Consider the following 26,549-nt stretch of genomic DNA (forward strand, 5'->3'; position numbering starts at 1 on the left):
GGGGGGGGGCACAGAGGACCATACAATGGTGGGGCTGGCTGGACCTATAAGAACTACCCCCCCACCTGCATTAACTATTAGTAAATGGCCATCTTGGATTTTTTAAATCTTTTTGAAATTTTATAATGCTATATTTTACAATTTAAAAATCCTCAATTAATTTTAATATTTTAATGCTAATTTTATAAGTTGTTTATATATTGATTACATTGTACATCATCCAGAGGCCCTTTCTGAGGGAGAGTCAATATTATAAAATAGGGCATAGAGCACAAACTTGCTTTCACAAACTTCACAAGTTAAAATTTTACAGCCTTTTCTTTTGTATAGCTCTATGCCAGTGTTTCTCAACCTCAATAACTGTAAGATGTGTGGCCTTCAACTCCCAGAATTCTCTTCTATGCTGAGGAATTCTGGGAGTTGAAGTCCACATATTTTAAAAGTTGTTAAGATTGAGGAACACTGGCTTAAAGCTGCAGTACATGAAAGAAAAAGCAGTAAAATAAGACACACAGTACATAATATTTTAGGCATAGATAATTAAGCAAAGTAAGAAACAAAGCAGCCATTACATATTTAACTAAGACATATTTAACTAAGAGGGAAAATGAAATACTTATCTTGAACAAAAGAGATCCGAACTTCAAATTTCTACTACAGGGAGTCCTCAATTTACAACAGCTTGGTTACTGACTCTTCGAAGTTACAACAGCACTAAAAAAAAGTGATTTATGACCATTTTTTAGATGTATAACTGTTGCAGCAACCCCCATGGTCATATGATCAAAATTCAGATGCTTGCAACTGAATCTTATTTATGACGGTTGCAGTGTCCTGTGATCACCTTTTGTGACCTTTTGAGAAGCAAACTCAATAGGGAGGCCATTCACTTAACACAGTGTTACTAACTTAACAACTGCAGTGAGTCACTTAACAATTGTGGCAAGAAAGGTCGTAAAATGGGGCAAAATTCACTTAACAATTGTCTTGCTTAGTAAGAGAAATCTTGGGCTCAATTGTGGTTGTAAGTCGAGGACTAATTGTATTTGGTCTGGAAAGAATTTGAGAATCCCAGTTCAGCTAGTTTTCCTTACTTTGTTATTCCTCCCAACCTCATGAAATCTTGGAAAGAAATTATGTCCAAGTAGTCGTCTTTAGTGGCCACAATTGGGACTGGCAACTTGGTTGTTGAACGAAGTGCTCACTAAGTGAAGTTGTGACTATGTTTACTTCAGCTTTCTTTTTTTATTTTATAAAATTTTATTGATTATTTTTTAACAGAATTCAATAGTAATCATTCAACAAAACGTGTTGTCTGAGTATCTTGTTCACTAATACAAATTAAATTCCTAGTCCCTAAATCTTTTCTCTAACCATTGATAAAATAAGTCCGAAGTTTGAAAATATTCTGTTTCTTCTTTTTCTTTCTACTTTAAAATAAGTCTGTCCATTTCTGCACAGTGTAGTATTTTTTTTAATTATTTCTTCTTCTGGTGGCGTTTCTTCATTCTTCAGTATTGTGCAAATATAACTCTTGCTGCTGTTATCACATGTAAAATCAAATATGTACTTTGCTTATCAGGTTTTTTTGGCATTATACCTAATAAAAAAAAATCAGGTTTATAGTCATGTGTTTCTCTAACATTTTTTCTAACCAAGTGTGAATTTTTGCCAATATCTCCTTGCTTTAACACATGTCCACCACATATGATAATAAGTACCTGGTTTATGCTTACATTTCCAACATTTCTCTGACATATTTTTAAACATTTTTGCTAATCTTGTTGGTGGCAAGTGCCAACTATAAAACATTTTGTATAGGTTTTCTTTATAGGAGGCTGACATTGTCAATTTATAGTTTCTTTCCCACAAACTTTGCCACTTCTCTAAGTCTATTTTATATCCAAAATTCTTTGCCCATACTATCATTGTTTCTTTTACCTGTTCATCTTCCATTTTCAGATTTAATAAGAAATTGTACATTTTTTAAATTAACTTTCATCAGAAGTTAGTAATGTCTGGTCAAACATAATCTGCTCTTTGTAAAATCCATCTTTTGCATTTGTAAATGTGACCACCATGTTAAATCGATGCCCTGATTTTCCATCTCTTGTCTAGATTTTAAGTTCTCTTCAGAATTCAGCTTTCTTTTGCTTTACAGAATGGTTAAGGCATGTATGTGAGGTGTGGGTGCAAAGTTATTTTTCCATCACCATCATAATTGTCAATATTTGCAAAATGAGGCAGTCGCTAAACATGGACTATGTGTAAATCTTATCAGCAAGATTAGAGGCAGATATCAAGTTTACCATATAGATTTAGGACTTTATAGACTTACAGGGTCAAGATGAACTTGGCACATTAGCAATGGAAGACCCTAAACCAATAAAAGTTTGAATAGAAAAAAAAAGCAATGGAAGACCCCAAAGGTCAGCTAGGAGCAGCAAGGCCTGCCAGGCACCGAGTGGTTGTGACTTTGTGTTGTAGGAGCTGGCCGGAGTATGGGGCTTGAGGCAGCACTCAGTCGTGGTGGGTCTGAAGTAGAAGCCCCTGGTTGGTGGTGGCTGGATGAGCCTGAAGACCCTAGGCTTCCATTTCAACCCACCACCACCTAGGAGTGCCATTGTGCAGGGCAGACAAAAGGGCAGAGATGGGGAGAGGTGGGTGGTATTGAAGCACCTCTGCAGTTATAAATGTAGCAGACTGTTAAGCACCCTAATTTTAATCATATGACTGCCGGGGCACTGCAGCAGCCATAACTTTGGGGACTGTACCATTTGTTCAGCACCTCTACAACTTCAAATGTTTGCTGAATGAATCGTCATAAATGGAGGACTATTTGTATTTACTCTGTATAGTCTCAAAGTGTAATTTGTAATTCTGTTTGTGAGTTGGCTTTTAAAAATATACATTTTTATTTTCAAGTTTCTGTTTTCAAGTTCGGTGCTTTCATAACCTGGGCATAAATCAGACTTAAAAGTAGCTGAACCTGTGGGATTTTTGATGCTGAATTAAATGAGATTCCTAGATAAATTCAGGCAGGATTCCTGTCTTTGGTTACAATCTGTTTCTCAGTCTTTCATTTCAGGTCCTACCGATTATGCTGGCAAAGCAGGGTCCTATTCAGATGGAAGCATGAAAGGACCTCTTTTTCCAAAAAGACCACATATATTCATCATTGGTGATCAGGCTTGTTTAAAATTCAAGGGCTTACCCTGTGCCCCACTTATACGGCCAATTACTGAGAGCTACTGCTCCACCACCCAAGAACCCTGTAAGGTAGACCAGGCTAAGAAAGAGCGACCTGTTCAAAGGTTTTACAAGATCCACATTAAAAGATGCAATTTAATAATAATAATAATAATAATAATAATAATAATAATAATAATAATAATAATAATAATAATAATAATAATAAAGTTGGAAGGGACCTTGGAGGTCATCTAGTCCAACCCCCTGCTCAGGCAGGAAACCCTATACCATTTCGGACAAATGGCTGTCCAGTTTCTTCTTAAAAACTTCCAGTGTTGGAGCATTCACCGCTTCTGGAGGCAGGTTGTTCCACTGGTTAACTGTTCTAACTGTCAGGAAGTTTCTCCTTAGTTCTAGGTTGCTTCTCTCTTTGGTTAGTTTCCCTCCGTTGCTCCTTGTCCTGCCTTCAGGCGCTTTGGAGAATAGCTTGACTCCCTCTTCTTTGTGGCAGCCCCTGAGATATTGGAAGACTGCTATCATGTCCCCACTCGTCCTTCTCTTCGTTAAACTAGACATACCCAATTCCAGCAACCGTTCCTTATATGTTTTAGCCTCCAGTCCCCCAATCATCTTTGTTGATTTAGCCGTAGAGAGAAAGAAAGTGCTTTTTCTTTAAAACTGCCATTAGCCTGTTTTTGACTTTGTACAATTTTATTCTGTTTTAGACTTGCACGGGTTTTTGGCTTCCAAATGTTAGCAAATTAAACCTGAACTTTGCAGGAAGACGTTCGGGGACTCCCCCAAAATCTTTAGCCTCCACGATTCTCCCATTGATTTTCAGACAAACTCTATAATGAATGCTAAACGCGGATGCTCTTTGCAAAATAAAATGCGACGAGTCATCGCGAAGCTAGCCAGAACGATGCTTCAGCCTTCAAGAGAGATGAAGTTAAATCGAGATTTTTAGGGTCTTTTTTTTTTTTAATGAATCAAAGGAACTCTTTTATGGGAACTTACAATCAAGTTACACGTGAATGCATCCTTTTAAGAGCCAAGAAGCTCAATTGTGCTTTTGAATTTCTTACCACATTTACACAATCAATCAATAAATAAATAAACCAGCGCATTTTAAAAGTATTCAAATCCATCGTGGTAACGGTCTCCATTTCTTTGCAAGTAGATTTTGCAAAAAGTTGCTCTGGTTGGACCGTTTATAAACAAAACTCCCTGTTCGCGAGTCCTCCCTTGACAGCAGGGGTCCTCAACCTTGGCGACTATAAGACTTGTGGACTTCAACTCCCAGAATTCCTCAGCCGAGGAATTCTGGGAGTTGAAGTCCACAAGTCTTAAAGTCGCCAAGGTTGAGGACCCCTGCTTTACAGTATACGATTACGTTGCAAATAGAACCGGATTTGCTTGACTGCGCATGCGTCATCTAGGCCTTTTTTTCCCCTTCCCTCCCCTCCTTTCCCCTTTCTCTCCCCCTCCCGGCCAGGCTGAGGCAGGGGGGCGTGGCCTCCTTCGCCTTCTCGCGCGAGCTGCCGCCGAGACCGTGGTAGGAAAGGCGGGGCCAAGGGGAACGCTCGGCGAGCGGTGGGCGGGGCGAGTGGAGCGTTGTGTATATCGCTCGAATGTCTCAGCGTTCCAAAAGGCCCGGTCCGGCAGCACGTGGGGGGAAAATTGAGCAGCCCGCGGCGGGTGGCCGGGCTGGGCACGGAGGTAGCGCACGGGGGCTTGGCACCAGCATCGGGGGTGGGACAGCGAGGAGAGGCGGCCGCACCAGCTGGAGAGCCGGCTCCACCGGACGCATCGTGAGTAGCGGATTTGACTGGAGGCTTAAGGTGCCAGTCCTCATGCGCCAAGTTTGCGAGGGAGGGGCTTTCCGGAGAGTAAACCGGCGTGGGCAGCGGAGGTGAGGGTGACAATGGTTGCTGGCGCTTCCGGTGGATCGTATAAACCCCCGTCTGTTGTTCCCAAAGGGGGAATCTCTCTTCCCTCCCGCGCATATGTTTGCTAACTTCTCCGCTAGCCCACCTCCCCGAAGCCATACTTGGCTAGCGTTCCGATGATTGCTCTGCGGTACACTAATTGGCAGGTAAGAACGCGGCTCTCCCGTGTCCGATGACCGGCCCCCTCTCCCCTCCGGCTTGCATCTGACCTCCCTGGCTTGGGTCCGACTTTAAAGCGGCTGTCTCCCACCCGGAGCCCTAACGGGAGGGTTCTCCAATGGGCTCCCCCAGCAGCGACGGGGCTGCTGGACCCTTTCAGGGTACGACTTAAGGCTCCGGAGGGGCTCGGGGTAGCGGCGGTTCCGTCCTTCCCTTTCACACCCCCCCCCCGCGCAACTCTGTCATTTACCCGTCCTTCATTCCTCTGCTTTCCACGCGCCTTGTGCTTGCACTTTTATGGCGTTTTCGACGCGTCTGCCTGCGAACGTGTTTCTTCCTGGCACTTTCTCCGGCGGGTGATACCTGCCCCCCCTTTTTTTTTTTTGCAGAGCCGGCCTATTTGGTGCTCTGCATTTGCACCCCAAGTGGGGTGCTGGGTGCTGTACAACTTTAAAGATTCTCCCTAGACAGCTGCCCCTTTTCTAGCTCTTTGCCCGTGGGGAGAATTGGAGGCTGTTAAGGCCTACCTAGAACTCTGGAAGAGACGCAAACCAAAAGCTGAATCTGTCAAGGCTGTTAAGGAGTGGTGGCTTGTGAACGGAGGTCGAGGTTTGTTTGAAATGTCCTGCTTTTCTAGGACGTTTGAAAAACACCTTCAAACGCGCGGGGGACAGCCGCTATTTCCTTGCTTAAAATTCAGATTTAGGACTGTAGTCCTTCTCACCAGGCCATCTTCCAGATGTGTTAAGGCTACAACAACCTGGGTTGCAAATTCAGAGAGTTGTAACAAATCTGGTGCGGGGCGGCTGTGGCATATTCTAGAGGCTTCAGAACATGTGTTATCAATCAAGGAAAGAGTATAATTTGCTGTTCAGCTTGTATTTAAAAGGCTCCCCCCCCTTTCTTGGTTCTTCCATGTAAGGCATACTGTAAACTTAATATTGGCTTATCCTGCAGGGTAGTTGTGTGTGGGAGAGAGAAAGGCCAAGGTAGTGCAGAATTGCGGAGTTGTCAAGGACTGCACAGAAACTGATCTACAGGGGGATTCAACCTGATGTGGGATAAATAGTACACGCCTGAGAAATGAGAGTTGGAAAACGATCTGGATGTAAAGTGTCTCCACTTGGGAAGAAAGGCACGTGGGCATGGCTGTGTTTTGAAGCGGGTCTAGTGCAAGAGTTCATGAGAGGTGTGCTAATTTCTCTGGAGTAAAAGCCACTCCCTGGTTTGTTCTTTCAATGTATCAGGTATGGGCTAGAATTGCATTTGAAAAGTACCCAGATGCTTGCAAGCTGCTTATTCATGTCTGAAATGTATAATTTGGGGGAGCGTATGCTTGGATTGATGTCCCTGCAAACCCCCCCCCCTCCCTGAGGTTCTTTTTCAACTAATGTTGCCAGCTCCCAACTGCAGTTAAATTGCCTTTTGCCCCCCATCTTAAAGCCACAGGCCGCCTCTGCAGCGAGAAAGCTAAAACTTCCTTGCAACAAGGTCACACACCACCTTGTCGGTTTCTCTTTCAAGAGGATCTGGTGCCTGGCCTTCGGCGGCTAGAAAGAGGCGGATCCTGGGTCCTCCAGCGAGGCCTAGTTTGCTCTTGCTCCCGAAACGTGCGAGTAAGGACTCCGAGGTGGGTAGAGGTCACCCTCCTCCACGCCTGCTGGGTGCTCTTTTGCTAGAGGAAGCCTGGGATTGAAAAAGGAGAGCCCATCCGTCCGTTTTGCCATGTGCCGGCTTCATCTTGCAAGGGCACAGCGGTGAAGTGAAGGCATGGGGGGTGGGGGGGGGAGAGGAAAGCCCCGGTTTGGTTTGGCTGAGCAAGTTCTGCTGCTTTGGTAACCTCCCTCCCTGGTTCCCCCCCCTCTCCTTTAAATGAACTCTTAGTGAAGAACAGTTGCATTTGGTGGATTTGATTAAGCCAAGTCTTAACCCATGTGCCAGCTCTCTCGAGTGTGCAAAAAGAGCAATGTTCCTTTAAGACACTTCTGACAACGTTTGAAGGACTGTGCTAAGTAATAATGCTTTGGTATGCCTCCCCAGACCTCCAGGTGTGTTCAGTGTGCACATTTTAATCACCTCCTAGTAGGCACAGCTCAATGGTGATTACTTGTTTTCCCAGGCCTTATGGAGAATAATGCCATCAGAGAAGGAAATTCTGGGTGTTGATTCGCCTGCCAAGTTTATATATTCTGCTAATCCAGGTTTTGTGGAGGCATCTGCCGTGTTTCCTGCATTACGTTAGGTGTCAAATCACAGTGGCTAGGTTCATATCATGTATTAAACCAAAATAGACCACATTGTGTTTTAGTAGTATGTGTGAACCAAGCTTCTGTGCTAAACTTAGCATGTATGCTTAACAATGCAACATGTTTATTTTTTCATCTATTATGTCCATAGTATACGCTTCACATCAACCCTGTTGAGTTGACTTGATTGAAAAAGATAGTTACTGGCCCAAAGGAATCTGTATTTCAGAATTCAGTTGGCCAGGGTCAACTCCACGCTGTAACCACTAGACATATTCTAGACATCCGAGAGACAGACTGTCTGAAAGACAATTGCTCTTACACAGTGAATATTCAAAGTTTTTCTGCTCTCTAATTCTCCATCTATCCGCACACATTTAATGTAACTGATTGCTATTCCCATTTTACAGATTGTGGGAGAAGAATTCAGGTCAGCCCATATAAAGTTAGTAGGCAAACTTTGATTGTTACAACAGAATACTATATTTGACTTATTATCATTTTATGCTATAATTTTTTCCATTTTACAGACTGAGGACAAAATTATTAAATTTTACAGACTGAGGATGCATTTAAGACAGATAACCAGGAAGGACACAGTTGTTTCAGGATTTGGATAGTTGTTTCTCAAATGCATTTTAGCTATTGGTTTCTAAAAGCACAGTATTGTTTAAAGTGCTCCAGGATTTTCAAAGCAATAGGTCCGTGATGGCGAACCTTTTAGAGACCGAGTGCCTAAAACCCAAAACCCACTTATGCATCGTCAGGGGTAAGGTGGGTGTGGCCCATTGGGTGGGCGTGGCTGCGGTGGTAATGGCAGACTGGGTGGGACTAAAAAGTTCAATCAATCAATTCCAACTTTGCAAGATCTTTTTTTTCCCCACAAGAAGTTGAAATTGACTCATTGATTGAACCTTTTTTTTTTTTTTGCACATTGCAGCGGAGGCCTAAAGCGAAAAGGTTTTATAAAACCCAGCTGAAGGCCTAGGGCTGGGGCGACAGCGCGCGTGCCCACAGAGAGGGCTCTGAGTGCCACCTCTGGCACCCGTGCCATAGGTTCGCCACCACTGCAATAGGTTGTGTTGTATAGATTTTTGAAGCTTTCTTCCTTCAAGCTGGGTCAAAACATTATGTCACTGTCCCGTTGTAGCTTCACAAATATTCTGTAGAAATATCAGGCTTAATTGTTAGACCCAAAGTGACTTATTTAGCCAGTTAAGGATTTGAACATGGGTCTCCAATCTGAGTTATTAATTAATCCACTACACTCCAAATTTGGCAACTTTTAAAACTTGTGGACTTCAACTCCCAGAATCCCTCAGTCACAAGTCTTAAACTTGCCAAGTTTGGAAATCCTTGCACTACAACAGGCATGTCAAACTCGCGACGTCATGTGACGTCGTGCGACATATCGCGACTTTTCCCCCTTTGCCAGCAATGAGGTGGGCGTGGCTTCGGTGTGACGCATCCGGCCCGTGGGCTGGCAGTTTGACATGCCTGCACTACAACGTTTCAGTGTCCATTCTCAGGAAAAAAAAGTTTTGAATTTTTTAATGTAGATTTTATTTGTGTTGTGGGTTTAACCTTTGATGCAGGTGTATTAGACGATTAAATATATTTGGGAATAATTTTGGTTAGAAGTGGTTGCAAATCTGTGTCTCACATCGTGACTATTGTTGTTTATGTATTACATTTATCTCTTGCCTTACGTTTGGGAGCAAAAGGCAGCAAAACTATTTCCCGAACTGGACAGAAACATTTTCGTGGGTTTTAATCTTCATTCTCGCTCTGGTGTAAGGATTGTTCAGCTTTCTGTGATGTCAGAGCAGCTGACCAATCAGAATTAGACACACTGTAATGCTGAAGCTTTTTTCTGGGTTGAGCTTGGTCTTGGGATAGGGCCGTCAGATAGTGGTTGGGGAGAAAAACCACATTTCCCTATAGTTTTGCATTATAAGACCTTGGTGCTCTTTGAGCTTGGTTGTTTTCTTGCAGACATTTCATTACCCAACTAGGTAACATCATCAGTGTTAGAAGGAAATGGGGTTTGCTCCCTGTTTACATACAAATGGCTTGCCCTGTCAGTGTTGGTACGTGTTGTTTTCTTTTTTATAATCCCTTGATAAGTCTGTTATGTATTATTTAATTGTTTGTCTGAGTGGGTAGTTCTTTGTTTAGGGTATTGGGTATTTTGTAAATAGGTCTGCCAGTGGGATCAAGAAGCTGGCAGAGACACCCAAGTATGGACTGCTCTAACACATTCACATGACTAATTTGCAAGTTATCTTTCTGAGATAGGGAGAAAGTGACTTTGATTCACCTTGGACAAGGGGGTGTGTTTTGTTGAATGCAAAGATCTGTGGAAAGTCGTGGCCAATGAACCACATGACTTCCCCTTGGTCCAGACTGCAGCCTTGGCTCCCTTCTGCAAAAATGGACTTCCAGTAGCCAAGATAACCATCTGCTACACCAAACAGTTCTTTTTCCCCTGGAGCAGAGGCTATCAGTAAATAAAAATTACCAGAGTGCTTTAGAGGAGAGCGAGCAGGCCTCTCTCCTCTCTGCAGCCAAGATGGGTGGAAAGTTTATTTTGTAAAACATGATTCAGTACACCTGGGTTCTTGGCTGACTCTTGCCCTCATTTGTAATCTCGAGGCTGGATCAAGTTATGTCCTAGTGTGCCAACATGCTGGATTCTGGGACTTGTAGAAAGGAGGTGAATTTCCTGACCTGGCCTCCTAATTTGCTGCTAAGAAAACTTGGTTTTTATTGGTTATTAACATATCCTTTCTGCTGCATTCCATCCAATTCAGAGTGCAGGTAGTCCTCGACTTTACATCCATTTGTTTAGTGACCATTTGAAGTTACACAGCGTTGAAAAAAGTGACGTATGAGCATTTTTACCCTGAGGTAAGCTAAGCGGCCAATGAATTTGACAAATGAAATAAATAAAAATTTTCACACTTGTGACTGTTGCAGCATCCCCATGGTCACGTGATCAAAATTCGGATGCTCGTGTTTATGACCGTTGCAGTGTCCCAAGGTCATGTGATCACATTTTTTTTGCCACCTTCTGACAAGCAAAGTCAAGGGGGAAGCCAGATTCACTTAACCAAGTTATTAACTTAACAACTGCAATGAGTCACTTAATAACTGTAACAAGAAAAGTTATAAAGTGAAGCAAAATTCACTTAACAACTGAGGACTACCTGTAGTGTACAGTATGTTGTAAAAGGAATTAAAATCCCAATAACAACATTGATGAATAATAGTGCCATCCACTGGAGCAGGGCCAAACGTGACATCCTCGAAATGCTATACCCTAGATCAGGGGTAGGCAACCTTGGCTCTTTTATGACTCGGGGACTTCAACTCCCAGAATTCCTGAGCCAGCATGGCTCAGCATGGAAATCTCTCCCTTTCCCCTCAGCATGGCTGGCTCAGGAATTCTGGGAGTTGAAGTCCACGAGTCATAAAAGAGCCAAGGTTGCCGACCCCTGCCCTAGATAGAACATGGTGGTAGTCATCCAGAAGAATGGCTGTCTGTTGGTACAGGCCAGATTGTTCCAAAGGAGATTAAGGCCATTTAGAGAAGGCCTGAATATATTTGTCACTGCAAATGGAGTTCGTTGGACACAGGGCTTCAGTTGTCCTCTTTCGATCTTCTGGATAGGCAGATTCCCTTTTTTATTCAGATCTGAATCCCACTCATGACCAGAGGATGGTTGAAACATTACAATGAGCCAGTGTTTTTCAACCTTGGCAGCTTTAAGATGTGTGGACTTCAATTCCCAGAATTCTTCCTCCAGCCATGCTTGTTGAGGAAATTTGAGAGTTGAAGTCCACATGTCTTAAGGTTGCCAAACTTGAGAAACATTGCAGTAAGCCACAACGTAATTTATAGTTTTAGCTACCGTGGGAAGGGCTGAGAACATGATTAAGATTTAGGGCAGGAATCAGTCGATTTTGTGCATGTTCTCCTTCCATGCAGAATCCTATATGAGTGATTATGTTGTTTGTTTGTCTGATTAATGCTTCCTCAATTGTACTATTATACGAAAGTTAGGTTTTATGCAACGTGCTTCCCTCAGTATGGTAGACTGAAGGTTATACAATATGCTTATCCACTGTTAACATTACTGCGGTTTTACACAACCAGATTTTTTGGCTTCCCACAGTATGCAGAATCTTAAAATAGCCACGTGGACTAAGTTTGCACAGCACAGGCATTTTGTGGTTATACCATAATATGGTTTGTTCCACTTGAGTCTACCATGTTGTATGAACTTGACCAGGCCTAATTTCTACGGTTAACTGCAGTTAAGGACATCATGGTATGGTATGAAAATGTAAATTTGGTTTGCATTAGTTTTTAATCTATTATGATCCCCACAGATAAAGCTAAGCCCCTTCCTGTGCCAGCTTCCTAATGTAAGAAAGCATATAAAAGTTCTAAATGCTTTAATCAGTTTATCTGTTACTTACTACTCATGGTTTTTTTGGCAATGTAACTAACTGCCTTGTTTTTTTGCACTGGAAGGGAAAGAGAAATAAAATCTGTATAGTGTGGTCCAAAGTTATATTTTCGGGGGGAGGGGGTGTCTTAAAGCTGAATGCCAGTTTTTTTGGTGAGTTAGTGAAGAAAGGAGGGAAGTGAATTCCCCCCCCCCTAAAACTCTTCCAGAATATTTTCCACTACATTTTTCTACTGGATGTTCTCATTTTTAGAAATACACAATTTTGTAAGACATAGTTTAACCGGATGTATGCACTGCTATGCAAAATAGATAAGTAGAGGCGCTCGAAACTAGAAATACAATGTACAAACTTTTTTCAAGCAAGTCTTTCTAGGAATTAACCAGAAAAATGCAGTACATAGATTTTTAGGCATGCTCAATACGCAAGCAGTATCTCTGGTTTTACATTTGACTTTGAGAAAAAAATAAAAATATGTCTAGCTGATATGTCTAAAATTACTTATAGCTATTTCAGAAAACAATAGTTTCCAAACTTTAAATTATTTTAGTATATAAATAATCCACCTTGTCATCGCAATTCTATATTTATTTAATTTATTTATATTCTGTCTTTTTACAAATAACTCAAGATGGTGAACAGGTCCACACACTTCCTCCTCCTATTTTCCCCATAACAACAACCCTGTGAGGTGAGTTGGGTTGAGAGAAACTGACTGGTCCAAGGTCACCCAGCCGGCTTTCATGGCTAAGGTAGGACTAGAACTCGGGATCAGCTTTCTAGCCTGATACCTTAACCACTAAACCAAACTGACTGTCTTCAACATTATATTAAACATACATGTTTAATTTGAGTACGGGGCATAACTCTTTAATCTTGACGTGCCCTCACATACTAGCTTGCAATATTATTTATATGAAGTTTTTTTAACAATCAAAATGTTCAGTTCAGCTAGTTTTGACTGTCAGTAAAACCTATGATGTGTTGATCTTGTTTAGTTTTAATTTGCAAGTAGCACAGGCTGATTGGATCTTATCTGATTTTTCAAACAGCGGGAAGCTCTTCAAAATTTTGAAGAGAATCCTCTTCCAGCAAACATTTGGTCCTTAATGGATAATGCCAAGCTGCCGTTTTTATTCGATTTGGTTTATCGACTTATAAAAAATGTTCATTGTAAACGGCCTTGAATTTTGAAACGGGACATCATGTAAATGACTATGTATAACCTGCTGAGGTTAACACTTTCTTATGCTTGGCTTTGTAGAAGCTTAATAAATATCCATCTTCCCCCTAGTGTCTTCTGAGGGGAGGGAATTGGACTACAGTTCCCATTATCTCCAACCAGCTAATACTAGGTGTAGATGTGACAAAACGTGGCAGAGCTTTATGGTTTCCAGCCTGGTGAAGTTGTGTGTCTTTATTGGTGATGTAAAGTTTATTTATTTATTTATTTATTTATTTTTATTTCCAGCCTGGTGAAGTTGTGTGTCTTTATTGGTGATGTAAAGTTTAGGATTATAACAAAGAGGAATGAGGTTAAGCAAATCACTATTGTCCAGAAAAGTTGATGATGTTTTTAGGTGTTTGAAGGCTCAGCTTTTTGTGGGTGCTGACAGCTTAGCAAACTTGCCTTGTTTTATTTCTGCACAGGGCTTAGAGGCCACTCCAGTGACCTTGGAGTGGTGTACAACTCCCACATATACCGTATAATTTGGATTAAAATAAATACTAGGTGGTGCGGTAGCTCAGTGGTTAAGGTACTGGGCTTTTGTTGCCTGGAAAGCTGGCAGCCCAGGTTTGAGACCCAAACGTCTTACAACGGGGTGAGCTCCCGTTCTCACCTCAGCTCCTGCCAATCTAGGAGTTCGAAAGCATGCAAATGTGAGTAGATAAATAGGTACCACTTCCGTGGGAAGGGAACAGTATTCTATGACATATGCTGGCCACATGACTGCAGAAATGTCTTCAGACAGCAACGAGTAGCAGATTAAAATCTGCCAGGGCTCATACCTTTTTTAAAAAAATCTTTAGAACAAATACAGGTAATCCTTGGCTTACAACCATTCTTTTAACGATGGTTCCAAGTTGTAACAGTTTTAGAAAAAGCGACTTAGTGACCTGTACTCCATCATATGACTGTAGCACCACCCTGTGATCATGGGATTGCAATGGGGACACTTTGGCAGCTGCCTTGCATTTAAAACTATTTGCGGCTCCCCGCAGTTATGTGATTGTGATTTGCAACATTTTTTGCCAATTTCTGACCAGAAACGCCCATTAGGGAAGACGGATTCACTTAATTACTGTGTGATTCACTTAACAAGCCTGTGATTTGCTTCATGCCCACCATAAAAATTGTCGTAAAAATGGTGAACTCTATTTACGTTTGTAATGACTTATGACATAAATTCTGATCCCAATTGTGGTAGCAAGTCTAGGACAGGGGTAGGCAACCTTGGCTCTTTTATGACTCAGGGACTTCAACTCCCAGAATTCCTGAGCCAGCCATGCTGAGGAGAAAGGGAGAGGTTTCCATGCTGAGCCATGCCGGCTCAGGAATTCTGGGAGTTGAAGTCCACGAGTCACCCATGCTCTCGTCACCTCCCGCCTGGACTACTGTAATGCTCTCTACATGGGGCTTCCCTTGAGGAGCACTCGGAGGCTCCAGCTAGTCCAGAATGCGGCCGCGCGGGCGGTGTTGGGAGGGACTCGTCGCTCCCATGTAACGCCGTTACTGCGCGAGCTGCACTGGCTGCCGGTGGCTTTCCGGGTGCGCTTCAAGGTGTTGGTTATCATCTTCAAAGCGCTCCATGGCATCGAACCTGGATATCTCCGAGACCGCCTTCTGCCTCAGAGCGCCTCCCATCGGCCGGTACGCTCCCACAGAGTGGGTCTCCTCAGGGTGCCGTCAGCCAGACAGTGCCGGCTGGCGACTCCCAGGGGGAGGGCCTTCTCGGTGGGAGCTCCCACCCTCTGGAATGAACTACCCCCAGAGATCCGGGTGATCCCGGATCTCCCTNGCAGGACTGGCCTAGGGGGAGATTTTTAGTGGGGTTTTAAAAACAATTTTAAATTGACACAGGCCAAATCAAATATTTCATTTTAATTATGCTTTTAAATTGGGGTATTTCTGTATTTGTTTTTATCAGGCTGTCAGCCGCCCTGAGTCCGTAAGGAGAAGGGCGGGGTAAAAATCCAATAAATAAATAAATAAATAAATAAAAGAGCTGAAGTTGCCTATCCCTGGTCTAGGACTACTGGTACATAACAGAAATGAATTGAAATAGGAAATAACACAGTAGGAACAATTATGTGGACTGGAATCAAATATTGGAAAAAGCACCATTTTAAAAACTGCTCATTCCGATGTCCTTCTCATCTTTAACCAGCCGGTTCAATTCAGAAACAGTTTCAGGCTAGGACAAAGAATTTAGAAATCTCCCAATTTTGCAAGCTCCTTGTACTTGATGTTTTGGGGTGAACACAAGAAACTATTAAAGCTTCATAAATGCATACAGGAATATGATTTATATAAAAACACTCTTTTTTTTAAGAAAAAATGTCCTTCAAATTAGACGGCGGTTTTCTTTTGGGAGAGTTTAAAATCATTCAGAAATCAAACTGAAAACACTAGATAGAAAGTCAAGTGTGCAAATAATCAGAATTCCTAAGCACCAAAAAGTTAATCAACAGAAGTTGATATCCATTCATTCGCGTTGGATTCTTGGCAATTCTGTGGGCCAGGTCTCTCCACGTCTGCACTACTTCTTTGAGTTGTTCTATGCTGTGGCTGGTATCAGCTTTGATGTCTCTGGAGATTCTCAGCCATCCAGGTCATGGTTGCCCCAAAGGTGCTTTTTCAGGAGGCAACTGGACTTTCTTGTTTTTCTTTGAAGATGTTTCGCTTCTCATCTAAGAAGCTTCTTCCAGGCAGAGCCGATGAAGTTTCTTGGATGAGAAGCTAAATGTCTTTAAAGAAAAACAAAGTCCAGTTGCCTCCTGAAAAAAACACCAACTTTGATGGTTTCCAGCCACCCTGTTCTTTGGCGGCCTGGTTTTCTTTCACCACTAAACTCTTCCAAACATCATGTGGAGGTAGCCTAAGGATATTTTCCAGCACTAGCATGTTCTGTCATGTGGAAGTCTTGAAAAATCACCTTCCCCCAGATTCCCATGTCTAAGGCAGAAATGCATTTTGTTGCAGGAATTGTGATTTATTAGCACTACCTAGAGAAAGCAAATGTAGGGGTAGTCCTCAAATTACAATCGGTTGTTTAGTGACTGACCCCCCCTCCCCAAATGTATTTATGATGTGGTTCCTAAGTTCCAATGGCTGGTTGTTCACACGCACACACGCACACGCAGTCACATAACTACATTTTAGGCACTTGGCGACCATCCCTGATTTACAACACTTTGCAGCATCCTACAGTCACATGACTACAACTTATAATATGCTTAACGAACACTGGTGTTTACATCCGGTTTTCTGCAAAAATGCCCAATGGCAAACAATGAGTTCCTTAATGACTGTGGATTCACTTAATCATAGTGATTTGTTTAATGACTGCTGTTAAAAAAAGTCATAAAATTGGATCAGTTGTACTTTATGGCTATTATGACTTAAAACCATAACGGGCAGACTCCATCATGGTTGTAAGCTGAGGACTTCCTATAGTGATGCTGGCATGCAAACTACATCCTATTAAATCTGGGCCAGCTCCTTGGGTTGTCTAAAAATATTATTGTGGTTCATGTCCAACAGATCTGCCCATGCTTTAAATAAAAGTAAAAGTAAAAGCTTCCCTGTCCAGTTGTGTCCGACTCTAAGGGGGCGGTGCTTATCTCCGTTTCTTCGCCAAGGGAGCCAGCATTGTCTGAAGACATTTTCCATGGTCCTGTAGCCAGCATGGCTATGTGCCAAGATGTACGGAAGACTGTTACCTTCCCACAAGATGGTACCTATTTATCTACTTGCGTTTGCATGGAGCTGGGACAAGTAACAGGAGTTCACTCCGTTGTGCAATGCTCATATATCAAACCTGGGCTGTCGACTTTCCAGCTGACAAGCCCACCATCTTAACTGCTGAGCCATCACACCCCATGCTTTAAATAAACTATGGCTTATTGAGGCAAGCCAGTTGCCTACATTTTTGCAATACATTGCATCATAAGCTATCCCCCTCACTGAGTTTGCAGAGTACCCTGAGCTTCAGTGGGGTTAGCTAGTTCGTGGCTCAGAGAGTTGTGCAAATATGGGTAGCACTAAGCCATGATTAGCCAAATTATAAGCTGTGCAATGCTAGGATTAGTTACCAAGACTGTGCTTTGTTGCACAGAGGTATGTGAATCACAGGGGTATGTGAGCTGCCCTCCAGCTCTTTAAAGCAGCTGTATCTCTTCCTAGGATGATGCCTAGTAATGGCAGAGGGAAGTCAAAAGTACTGTAAAATACTATCTATCTACGGTATATAAATAAAAATGTAAATGTTCGTTTGTTCAAAATCTTAAATCTCCGAAAGTTCTTCGCCGATTGCTTTGAAATTTTGACACAACGTTGCATTCGAATACGCGCGTGTTTTTATATACCTATATTATATAGATGTCACACCTGTGACAGGTAAAAACATGCTTTTTTTGAAAAACAGCGCCATCTGTTGGACGTAAAAGCAACACACGCTACGATTTTACGATTCCATTTCAATGTTTCCGATTTACGATCCATTTACGATTTCCAAATTTCCAATTTTACAATTCCATTTCAATGTTTCCGATTGCATTGTTAAATTGAATTTTCATAGATTTCGATTTATTTTCATTTTGATTTAATTATTTTGTGTGACATTGCATTGGAATTGATGCACAGACAATGGAACAACAGAAAATATTGTATACCCACAAGCATTGTGAAATTAAACATATTACAAACGTGCGCTTTCTCTTTTCTTTCTTTTCCATTTAACCAGACTGAGCCACAGCAACGCGTGGCCGGGTACAGCTAGTGAACTAATATATTTGGATTGCATTGAGTTGCAAACTAGCTAACTGCATTTCAACAAAGCATGTTTTACAAACTTAGTTGCCAACTGGCATAACTTTTCCAGATTTCAAGTTACTGTTTTTCCAAAGTCTTATCTGCAGATAGAAGTTATGCTCCTGATCTTCTGCATCCTAAGGACATGCTCTTTCATTCATTGAGTGAAAATACTACTCTTCTGGGCATCAGGCTATTCAGAAAGAAATTTCTGAGTGACATTTTTTTACTTCAGGTCAGAATTTCATGTGGTCTTTATTTATTTTGATTTGTGGTTGCTGTGAGCTCAGTTTAGAGCAGTGGTTCTCAACCTGTGGGTCGGGACCCCATTTGGGGTCGATCGACCATTTCATGGGGGTCGCCAAGCAAGGCTGTCTGCCATTTTTTTTGTCCGCCATTTTTTTTCCCCTTTTCCGGCGGGTGTCTTACCTCCCTTGGGCTGGGCCAGCTGGTGGTCGGCCTGCTCCGTCTCTGCCGCTTGCCAGCTACGCCTCGGCCGGCACAGGGGGCGGAACCACGCATGCGTGGCGCTCCCGGGCAGGGAACGTCCTTGACTTACGACCGGTTGGGTAGTCCTCGACTTACGACCGGTTTATCCTCGACTTACAACCGGTTTAGTCCTCGACTTACGACCGGTTGGGGTCGCGGCATTAAAAAGGTTGAGAACCACTGGTTTAGAGAAAAGTGGCATGTAGGAGGTTTTATCAAGTTGTCAGCTTTTGCTTAGTTACCTATTAGGTTTCTTACTTGCTGTGGGCATAAGTAGATGGCCATTCTTTATAAATCATGCGTACATTTCTTAGCTGTATCGTTGCTTTCAGCGGAGCCAAGACATGGAGATTGGGGGATACGGCTAGACATTAATAGGTAACTTTAGCTGTATCTCTATTTATTTCAGTTCATGTAGCTTCTATCTCAATGTTGACTTTAGGCAGCGAATAGCAGTTAAAAAACAATATAATAACTCCCCAATAAATATATAAATGGTAGCAAAGGTTAAAAACTATGCTACCAATGTATACTTATCTTTGCTTTACAAACCTTGCATTGTAAATGGAAGGATTGAATCACAGAGGTACTTTTTTATCGCTGTAAACAGTTGCTAAATGAGGCAGTCACTAAATGAACATTACCTATAGATGGGAGTTACAAGCATGTCTCTCCTGCTGCATCTGTAGTGACGTGTAAACACAATTGGAGTAACGTGGTCCCTCAACTGACCCCTCATGGAAGCAGCAGCAGATAAGCAAGTTGAACCTGATATTGAACAGGAGACCACTATGAAATCCCAGTTCTAGACTAGAGTGAAAAACTGGGGGGGGGGGGGGAATCTCCAGATTTAGTTGAGGCTGCCCAAAAGACCAGATGTTGAGTTCAACCTGAAGGAGAATCTGCCTTTTAAAAATATGGGCATTTGGGACAATACGTAGATAGATGATACAGGTAATCCCCGAGTTACGAGTGTTCACTTAGCGCCTGTTCAAAGTTATGCGATAAGCGCCTCCTAGTGTTTACGAGCAAGTCCCGAAATTACGAATATTGCAGCACCATGGCAGTCGTTCGCCTTTACGAAGGACTGCAACGGCTCTGCAACATTCACCCTATTTACCCCCCCTGCTCCCCCTCCCATCCTGCCATGCCAGGCTCACTTTCCTTCCAAAAGATCTATCTCCTCTCTGCTGCGGATTCTTTACTCTTGAGGGAGAGGAGAGTAGATGGAAGTTCCTAGGTGCTATAATATCGCGCGAGTTCAGGCACCCATCCTCTTTTGCAGAGAATGGGTGCCTGAACTCGTGCGAGATCACGGAGCCCAGAAACTTTCATTCTCGGCGCAAAAAGTGTTTGCGTTGCCTGTCTCCTGCTTTCCCCCCCCCAACTCCTTTTCGCCACCGCCGGAACACTTTTCGCCCGGATTGCTCTGTTCCAAGCGCCCCATTTGCACACAAACGAAGCTTCCAGTCTCCGTCAGGTCTCTCTCCGGGCGAAAAGTGTTTGAGTGCCTATGGGACGCTTGGAAATGGAGCGAGTCGCTCTGTTTCCAAGCGCCCCATTTGCATGCAGACGAAGCTTCCAGTGTCCGTCTGGGCAAAAAGTGTTTGAGCGCCTATGAGGCACTTGGAAACGGAGCGATTCGCTCCATTTCCAAGCGTCCCATAGGTGCTCACTTTTCGCCCAGACGGAGACCTGACGGAGACTGGAAGCTTTGTCTGCAAAAGGACGGGTGCCTGAACTCGCGCGATTTTACGGCACTCGGGAGCTTCCATCGACTCTCCTCTCCCTCAAAGGCAAAGAAACCGCGGCAGAGAGAAGACAGATCTTTGCAAGGTAAGTGAGTCCGGCGCAGCAGGAAGGCAGGGGGAAGCATGAGGTATCTTGGTGGGTCAGGGAGGCCTTAGGGGCCTGTTCCATCACTAGGCTTCCCCCATTGCCTTCCCCACCCTGAGATAACTCATGTGCCCTTAACGAACCGCGCACTCAATTAACGAGTGTGTGGGAGAAAGCAGGGAGTGATTTTGAGCAAGGTTCGAGATTCACTCCTACGAATCCTCGAGTTACGAATGGAATGGACAGGCTCCATTCCATTCGTAACTCGAGGACTACCTGTATTATAATGTGATAATAAAGGGGTATTTGGACAGAGAAGTTGGTCTTCCTTACCTCTTCTGTATTTCCAATACATTTCATTGCACTTAAAATGTTATTATATGTAATAAATGTAATAAAAATGTAATAAAAATTAAACTGAACGATGCAAACTTGTAGAGAAGGGGGGGGGAGAAATAGAAAACATGAAAAATATCCATCACGTAATGGTGGATTTTTCACTTTTTGGGGAGGGGGGGAAGGCAGGAGCTTCTGTTTCCCCCCTCCCCGCCCTGTATTTTGTATTTCATCTTTGGGGGGGGGATTACAAAAAAGAAAAAACCCACCACAATTCTTTGCTATCAGAGTAGCATTATTATATTGCATTTATATAAAGTTTTACAGTTCAGTTTTTAAATTAGAAAGGAAACTCTGACCACGTAAAATTATGTGGTTCAGTCCACCAGTACTAAATGCAATTTGTCTATACACACTCAGTTTGAACGTATAGGTAGAGCTGATGTTACTCGCTTTAATGGGTGTCATTGTAGTAACCCAATTACGTGTTTGTGCATTTAATAGATTGAATTGGTTTCTCCCTGGATGAGAGAAACATATCTCCCAAGAGGCACTTGGCAGAGAAGACCATTCTGTGTGCGTCACATGCACAGCCATAATCCAGAGATTAACAGCATGATTGGGTTCACACAACAGTGAGTGTCTGGCTTAGTCTGTTGATTGAACCTAGCATGTATTTCCCATAGTGCAGTGTTTCCCAATCTTGGTAGCTCTAAGGCAGGTGGACTTCAGCTCCCAGAATTCCCCAGCCAGGTGTATGGATTTCAGTTCCCAGAATTCCTACAGGAGAAAGTAGACGGAGCTGGAAGGGCGGAGTTAAATAAGTCATCAGCCTAGAATTATTATGTTCCCACAAATGATCTAAATCCAATCCCTCTTGAATTCCGTTGACCCTTATCTGGAGCCAATTTAGTATTGAACTTTAGTTGACTAGATTTTTGTATATAGGCTTGAGCAATAAATCTTCTGACTTTTACTTAAAGTATGGTCCTGATTCTTCGTACCTGACAATTCCCCAGCCAGATATATGGAATTCTGGGAGTTGAAGTCCACCCGCCTTAAAGTTGTGAAGGCTGGGAAATACTGCCATAGAGACTGCCCTGTGGGACTTTAATTCTGTTGCTTTGTGGTGATGGGTTGTCCTGGCTGTGGATCAGGGGTGTGGCAACTCAGCACATCAAAAATCAAGGTGGTGTAGACCACCTTGGAATATCTTTATTTCCAGTGAGAAGGGAATGGGAGTGGAAAGGGAATTTTCCCTTGGGTTTAAATTAACTTGCTTTTAATTTTTTGCATTTCTCTCCTGCTACACGTCCTAAACTCTATTTGATGGCAACCAAAAGACATGCTGATTTATTAGCTTTCTTGCTTCCTGCCTCCTCTCCTCTGCCATATTTGTTCATTGCCTGGAGTTCTGTTTATATATTTCAGGGCAAAGTGCATTTGAGGTACAATTGAGTCGTTGGGTAAGCTTTTTATTTATTTATTTTTAAACTGCAGCCTGAGATTCACATCCCGCTTTGTCAAATGAGGGTTTTCTATTCAAAACACTACTCAAAGGTTGCATTTGCAAACTTGCTTGGCTGAGAGCCTGAGTAAATATATTTGTAGAATACTTAGAACTGTTAATGATCAATGAAACTGGTTGGCTAAAACTAGCTGTAGTTGAAAGTATCTAAGATTTACTCACTGTTGAAATGCTAAGGCTGGAGATGGTTGGAAGAAGGTAAAAGTGGTGCACCATTATCTTGTATCTGGGTGAGGAACCATGGCCCTTTTATGACTTGTGGACTTCAACTGGCTGACTCAGGAATTCTGGGAGTTGAAGTCCACAAGTCATAAAAGGACCATGGTTCCTCACCCCTATCCTACATTGTCCTTTTTGGGGGGAAGGGACAAATATGGCAATTAGGGAACCACAGTTTTGGAGAATTGCGGAATGCTCCATTTTTTTCCTGACCACCCTAAACCTTCCAGTGTTTTAACTTGGTGACTTGTAGTACCGAGTACAGGGAGTCCTTGACTTACGACCACAATTGAGCCCAACGTTTCTATTGGCTGAATGAGATATTTGTTGTGTGAGTTTTGCCCCATTTTACGACCTTCCTTGCCACTGTTGTTAAGTGAATCACTGCAGTTAAGTTAGTAACACGGTTAAGTAAATCAGGCTTTCCCATTGCTTGTCAGAAGGTCACAGAATGTGGTCATGTGACCCCAGAACGCTGCAACCGTCATAAATATGAGTCAGTTGCCAAGCGTCTAAATTTTGATCATGTGACCATGAGGCTGTTGCAACGCTGGTAAGTGTGAAAAATGGTCCTAAGTCACTTTTTTCAGTGCCGTTCTAACAGTCACTAAATGAACTATTGTAAGTTGAGGATTACTTTATCTCTCCTGGTTTGAAGTTTTCTTGGAATGGTTCACTCATGAAGCATACCCAGTTTTTCGTGGAACATCGTGTTCACTGCATATGGAGCCACTTCCGGTTTGGTGGATTTATTTGTAGAAATTATCACCAGCTCCTAGAATTTTATACAGGTAGTCCTTGACTTACGAGAGATAGATTGGGAAAATCTGTTTCTGACCAGCTGAATTTACTAATGTTTCTTACAGGATCAAAGATAAGACAATTGAATTTCAGATTTTAAATTGAGCTGCGTTATAGGAGGGTGAGAATCCAACTCCAGGCCTCAAGCCGAACTTTAATTAAGCTGGATTTCTTTTTAGACTTAAATCAAAGTACCCTGTTTTTTTTATTCTGAGTAGGCTACCAAGTTGACTTCTCTCTTCCAAAATCACCGGCCTTCTGTGTGGGCTTATAAGGCAGCTCCTGTGCCTTTTATCTATTTTTAGCCTGGAAAAAGATTCCTTGCCCCCTCCTTGATTTAGGATTTAAAGCGGCCAGTTCCTGTCCCGTGTGCTTCCTCACTAGGCTGGCTGCCCTAGCCTTATTGCATCTTTCTAATTCTGTTGTATTGTGCAATTCTGTTGCTATGTTTGGGTGAGAGTTGGAGTGTTTTTTAATTGGGGATCCCATGTAGTTCTTTCTTGGTACCCCACAAACTTGCTGGTCCAGCTTTCAATGGGTGTGTGCTGAACTTGGCATCAGCGAGAAATTTGGAGAGTTTGTTGTCATGATATGAAAAATGTAAGGAAAAAAAAAACACTTAGCAAGCAATTCTCTACTCAAGGGAAGAAGTAAATTAATTCATTTATACTGCACCATGCTTGGCATTCGCTAGTGCACAAATGTAATTTCACTTCGCTAGAACTATCCCTCGTTCTAGCCAGATTATGCATGGATTAAGTTCCTACAGAGTTTGCTTTTTCCTAGTGGCATGCAATTATTGGTGGTCCTCAACTTACGACCACAACTGAGCTTAAAATTGCACGTTGCTAAGCGAGACAGTTGTTAAGTGACAGTTTTACAGTCTTTCTTGCCAAAGTTGTTAAGTAAATCACTGTAGTTGCTAAGTTAGTAACACAGTTGTAAAGTGAATCTGGCTTCCCCATTGACTTCGCTTGACAAAAGGTTGCAAAAAGGGGATCACATGACCCCGTCACACAGCAACCATCATAAATATGAATTGGTTGCCAAGTGTCTGAATTTTGATCATGTGATCAGAGGGATGCTGCAGTGGTTATAAGTGTTAAAAATGGTCGTGAATCACTTTTTTCAGGGCTGTTTTAACTTCAAACAGTCACTAAATGAATAGTTGTAATTCGAGGACTACCTTGTACCTATTTGTGTAAGTTCCGCAAAAAAAAACAAAAAACCTCAAATCAGGGTGAATTTTTAAATCCCATTTTTGAAATAAAAGCGAAATAGCAAGGGTGCTTCTTAAGGGAATCCCTCAAGCTTCTGGGTTTGGTTTAACTGGCAAGAGCTTTGGAGGAAGAGTTAAACAATTCAGCTGCAACTTGATTTTCCCCAGAAGAGGAGAGGCCAACAAAGGCCTCTGGCTTTCCTGGGCTGAGATTGCCAAACAGAGATTCATTTAATCGCTAGATTACCTGCCATTGCATCAGCATTCCAAAAAGTGCTGCCAAAGTGCAGTGCTATAACTTGCTTGAGAATATATACGCATGTCTGTGAGCTAGTTACAGTAAACAGGACCCTGTGTCTTATCCAGACTTAAGACAGATCTGCCTCCTGGCTGTTCCTTTTCTCAACTTTTTAAGGATGGAGATGTTCTTTATTCTGCTTACTGAAGCTGTCCATTCAGGTAGTCCTCGATTTATGATCCCAATTGGGACTCGAACCTCTGTTGTTAAGCAAGGTGGTTGTCAAGTGAATCGAGATCAGTTCTACGACCTTTTTGGCCACAGATGTGAAGTGAATCATCCCAGTTAAATGAATCATGTGGTCGTTAAATGAATCCAGCTTCTCTCCCCCCCCCCCCCATTGACTTTGCTTGTGGGAAGCCACCATCTGGGAAGGTTGAAAATGGAGATCACATGACCTCGAGATGCTGCAACGGTCATAAGTACATCCTGGTTGCCAAGCACCCAAATATTGACCACATGTTCATGAGGATGTTATGATGATCGTAAGTGCAAGGACCAGTTGTAAGTCATTTTTTTTCAGTGCTGTTGTAACTTCAAGTATTCATTAAACCAGGGGTGTCAAACTCAATTTCATTGAGGGCCGCATCAGCATTGCGGTTGCCCTCGGGGTGCCGGGTGGGTGTGGCCAGGGTGGGTGTGGCCTACTGGGTGGGCGTGGATGGAGTGGGTGCAGCCTACTGGGTGGGCATGGCCAGCTCTACATCGTTCGCATCAAGGGTGCCTGTGGGGGCCTGGGCAGGAGTGGGACAGATCTGAGGATCTCTGGCAGAAGGGGGTGGGAGTGGGGCAAGCGCCAAGGCATGGTCCATTTCTTCATTCCTCACAAAGGGTGACACCTCCCCAGCATGCACCCAGGGGCTGGGGCTGACGCGGCAGGGGCTGGTTCCTCATTGTTTCCAGACGGCCTTGTGGAGCTAAGACTGAATGCCTTTCAGCATAGATGGCCACCACAAAATTGTACATTGGCTCCCGGCCGGCCTGGGCCAAGGCCAAGGCAGCGGGGGCCGTTCCCTCACTATTTCCAGGATGGCTTCGCGGGCCACATGAAACCACTTCACGGGCCGCATCCGGCCCCCGGGCCTTGTGTTTGACATGTCAGCATTAAACTAATGGCTGTAAGTCAAGGACTGCCTGTAGTCATTTCAGATGAAGATAGAAAGTTCCAGCTCTGAAAAGTAAGCTTGCTTTGGCATACTCAACAATCCCTATTTATTAGCAACCAGGATTTCTGCTTTTAGTAAGTGAAGTCCATCTTCTTTCAAGTCAAACTCAGCTCCTGATGGCTTCAAAGAGACATTCCTATGGTTTCTTTGGAAACCATATGGATGTGACTTTCCATGGTCATTTCCATAGATGGTTTTATTTTATTGCCCAGTTTAACTTGCTTTTTTGAGATTTTTCTAGTGGTCTCCCATCTACGTGGTAGCTAGCTTTTGAGATTGGTTGAGAATGGCTAGTGCTGCCACCTGACAGTGTTCTGTGTTTGTAAGCATATTACAAGCTAATGCAGGTAGTCCTTAATTTACGACTGGTCATTTAATGACTTTTTGAAGTTACAACAGAGTAAAAAAAACTTACTTCTGCCCCATCATTGATCTGCTATACTAATCAAAGAGAGAAGCAACCTGGAATTAAGGAAAAAACTTCCTAACAGAGAGGACAATTAACCAGTGGAATGGCTTGCCTCCAGGAATTGTGGGTGCTTCATCACTGGTGGTTTTTAAGAAGAGTCTGGACAACCACTTGTCTGAAATGGTTTAAGGC

The 26,549-nt window shown here is 42.9% G+C and overlaps 1 protein-coding gene across 1 annotated transcript in view; it reads left to right on the forward strand.

Moving 5' to 3' along the window:
* Positions 1 to 5,203: 5,203 nt before the first annotated feature.
* Positions 5,204 to 26,549, forward strand: part of LOC107296712 (A-kinase anchor protein 1, mitochondrial-like) — a gene marked incomplete at its 3' end in the record, with an annotated part of 57,335 nt that continues 35,989 nt past the window's right edge. Inside the window, exon 1 of the mRNA XM_015826066.1 lies at positions 5,204 to 5,287. The remainder of the gene's footprint in view (positions 5,288 to 26,549) is intronic.

The sequence above is a fragment of the Protobothrops mucrosquamatus genome, unplaced genomic scaffold (assembly GCF_001527695.2).
Source record: "Protobothrops mucrosquamatus isolate PMUCROS unplaced genomic scaffold, P.Mucros_1.0 scaffold2940, whole genome shotgun sequence".
In the NCBI taxonomy this organism is placed as follows: Eukaryota; Metazoa; Chordata; class Lepidosauria; order Squamata; family Viperidae; genus Protobothrops; species Protobothrops mucrosquamatus.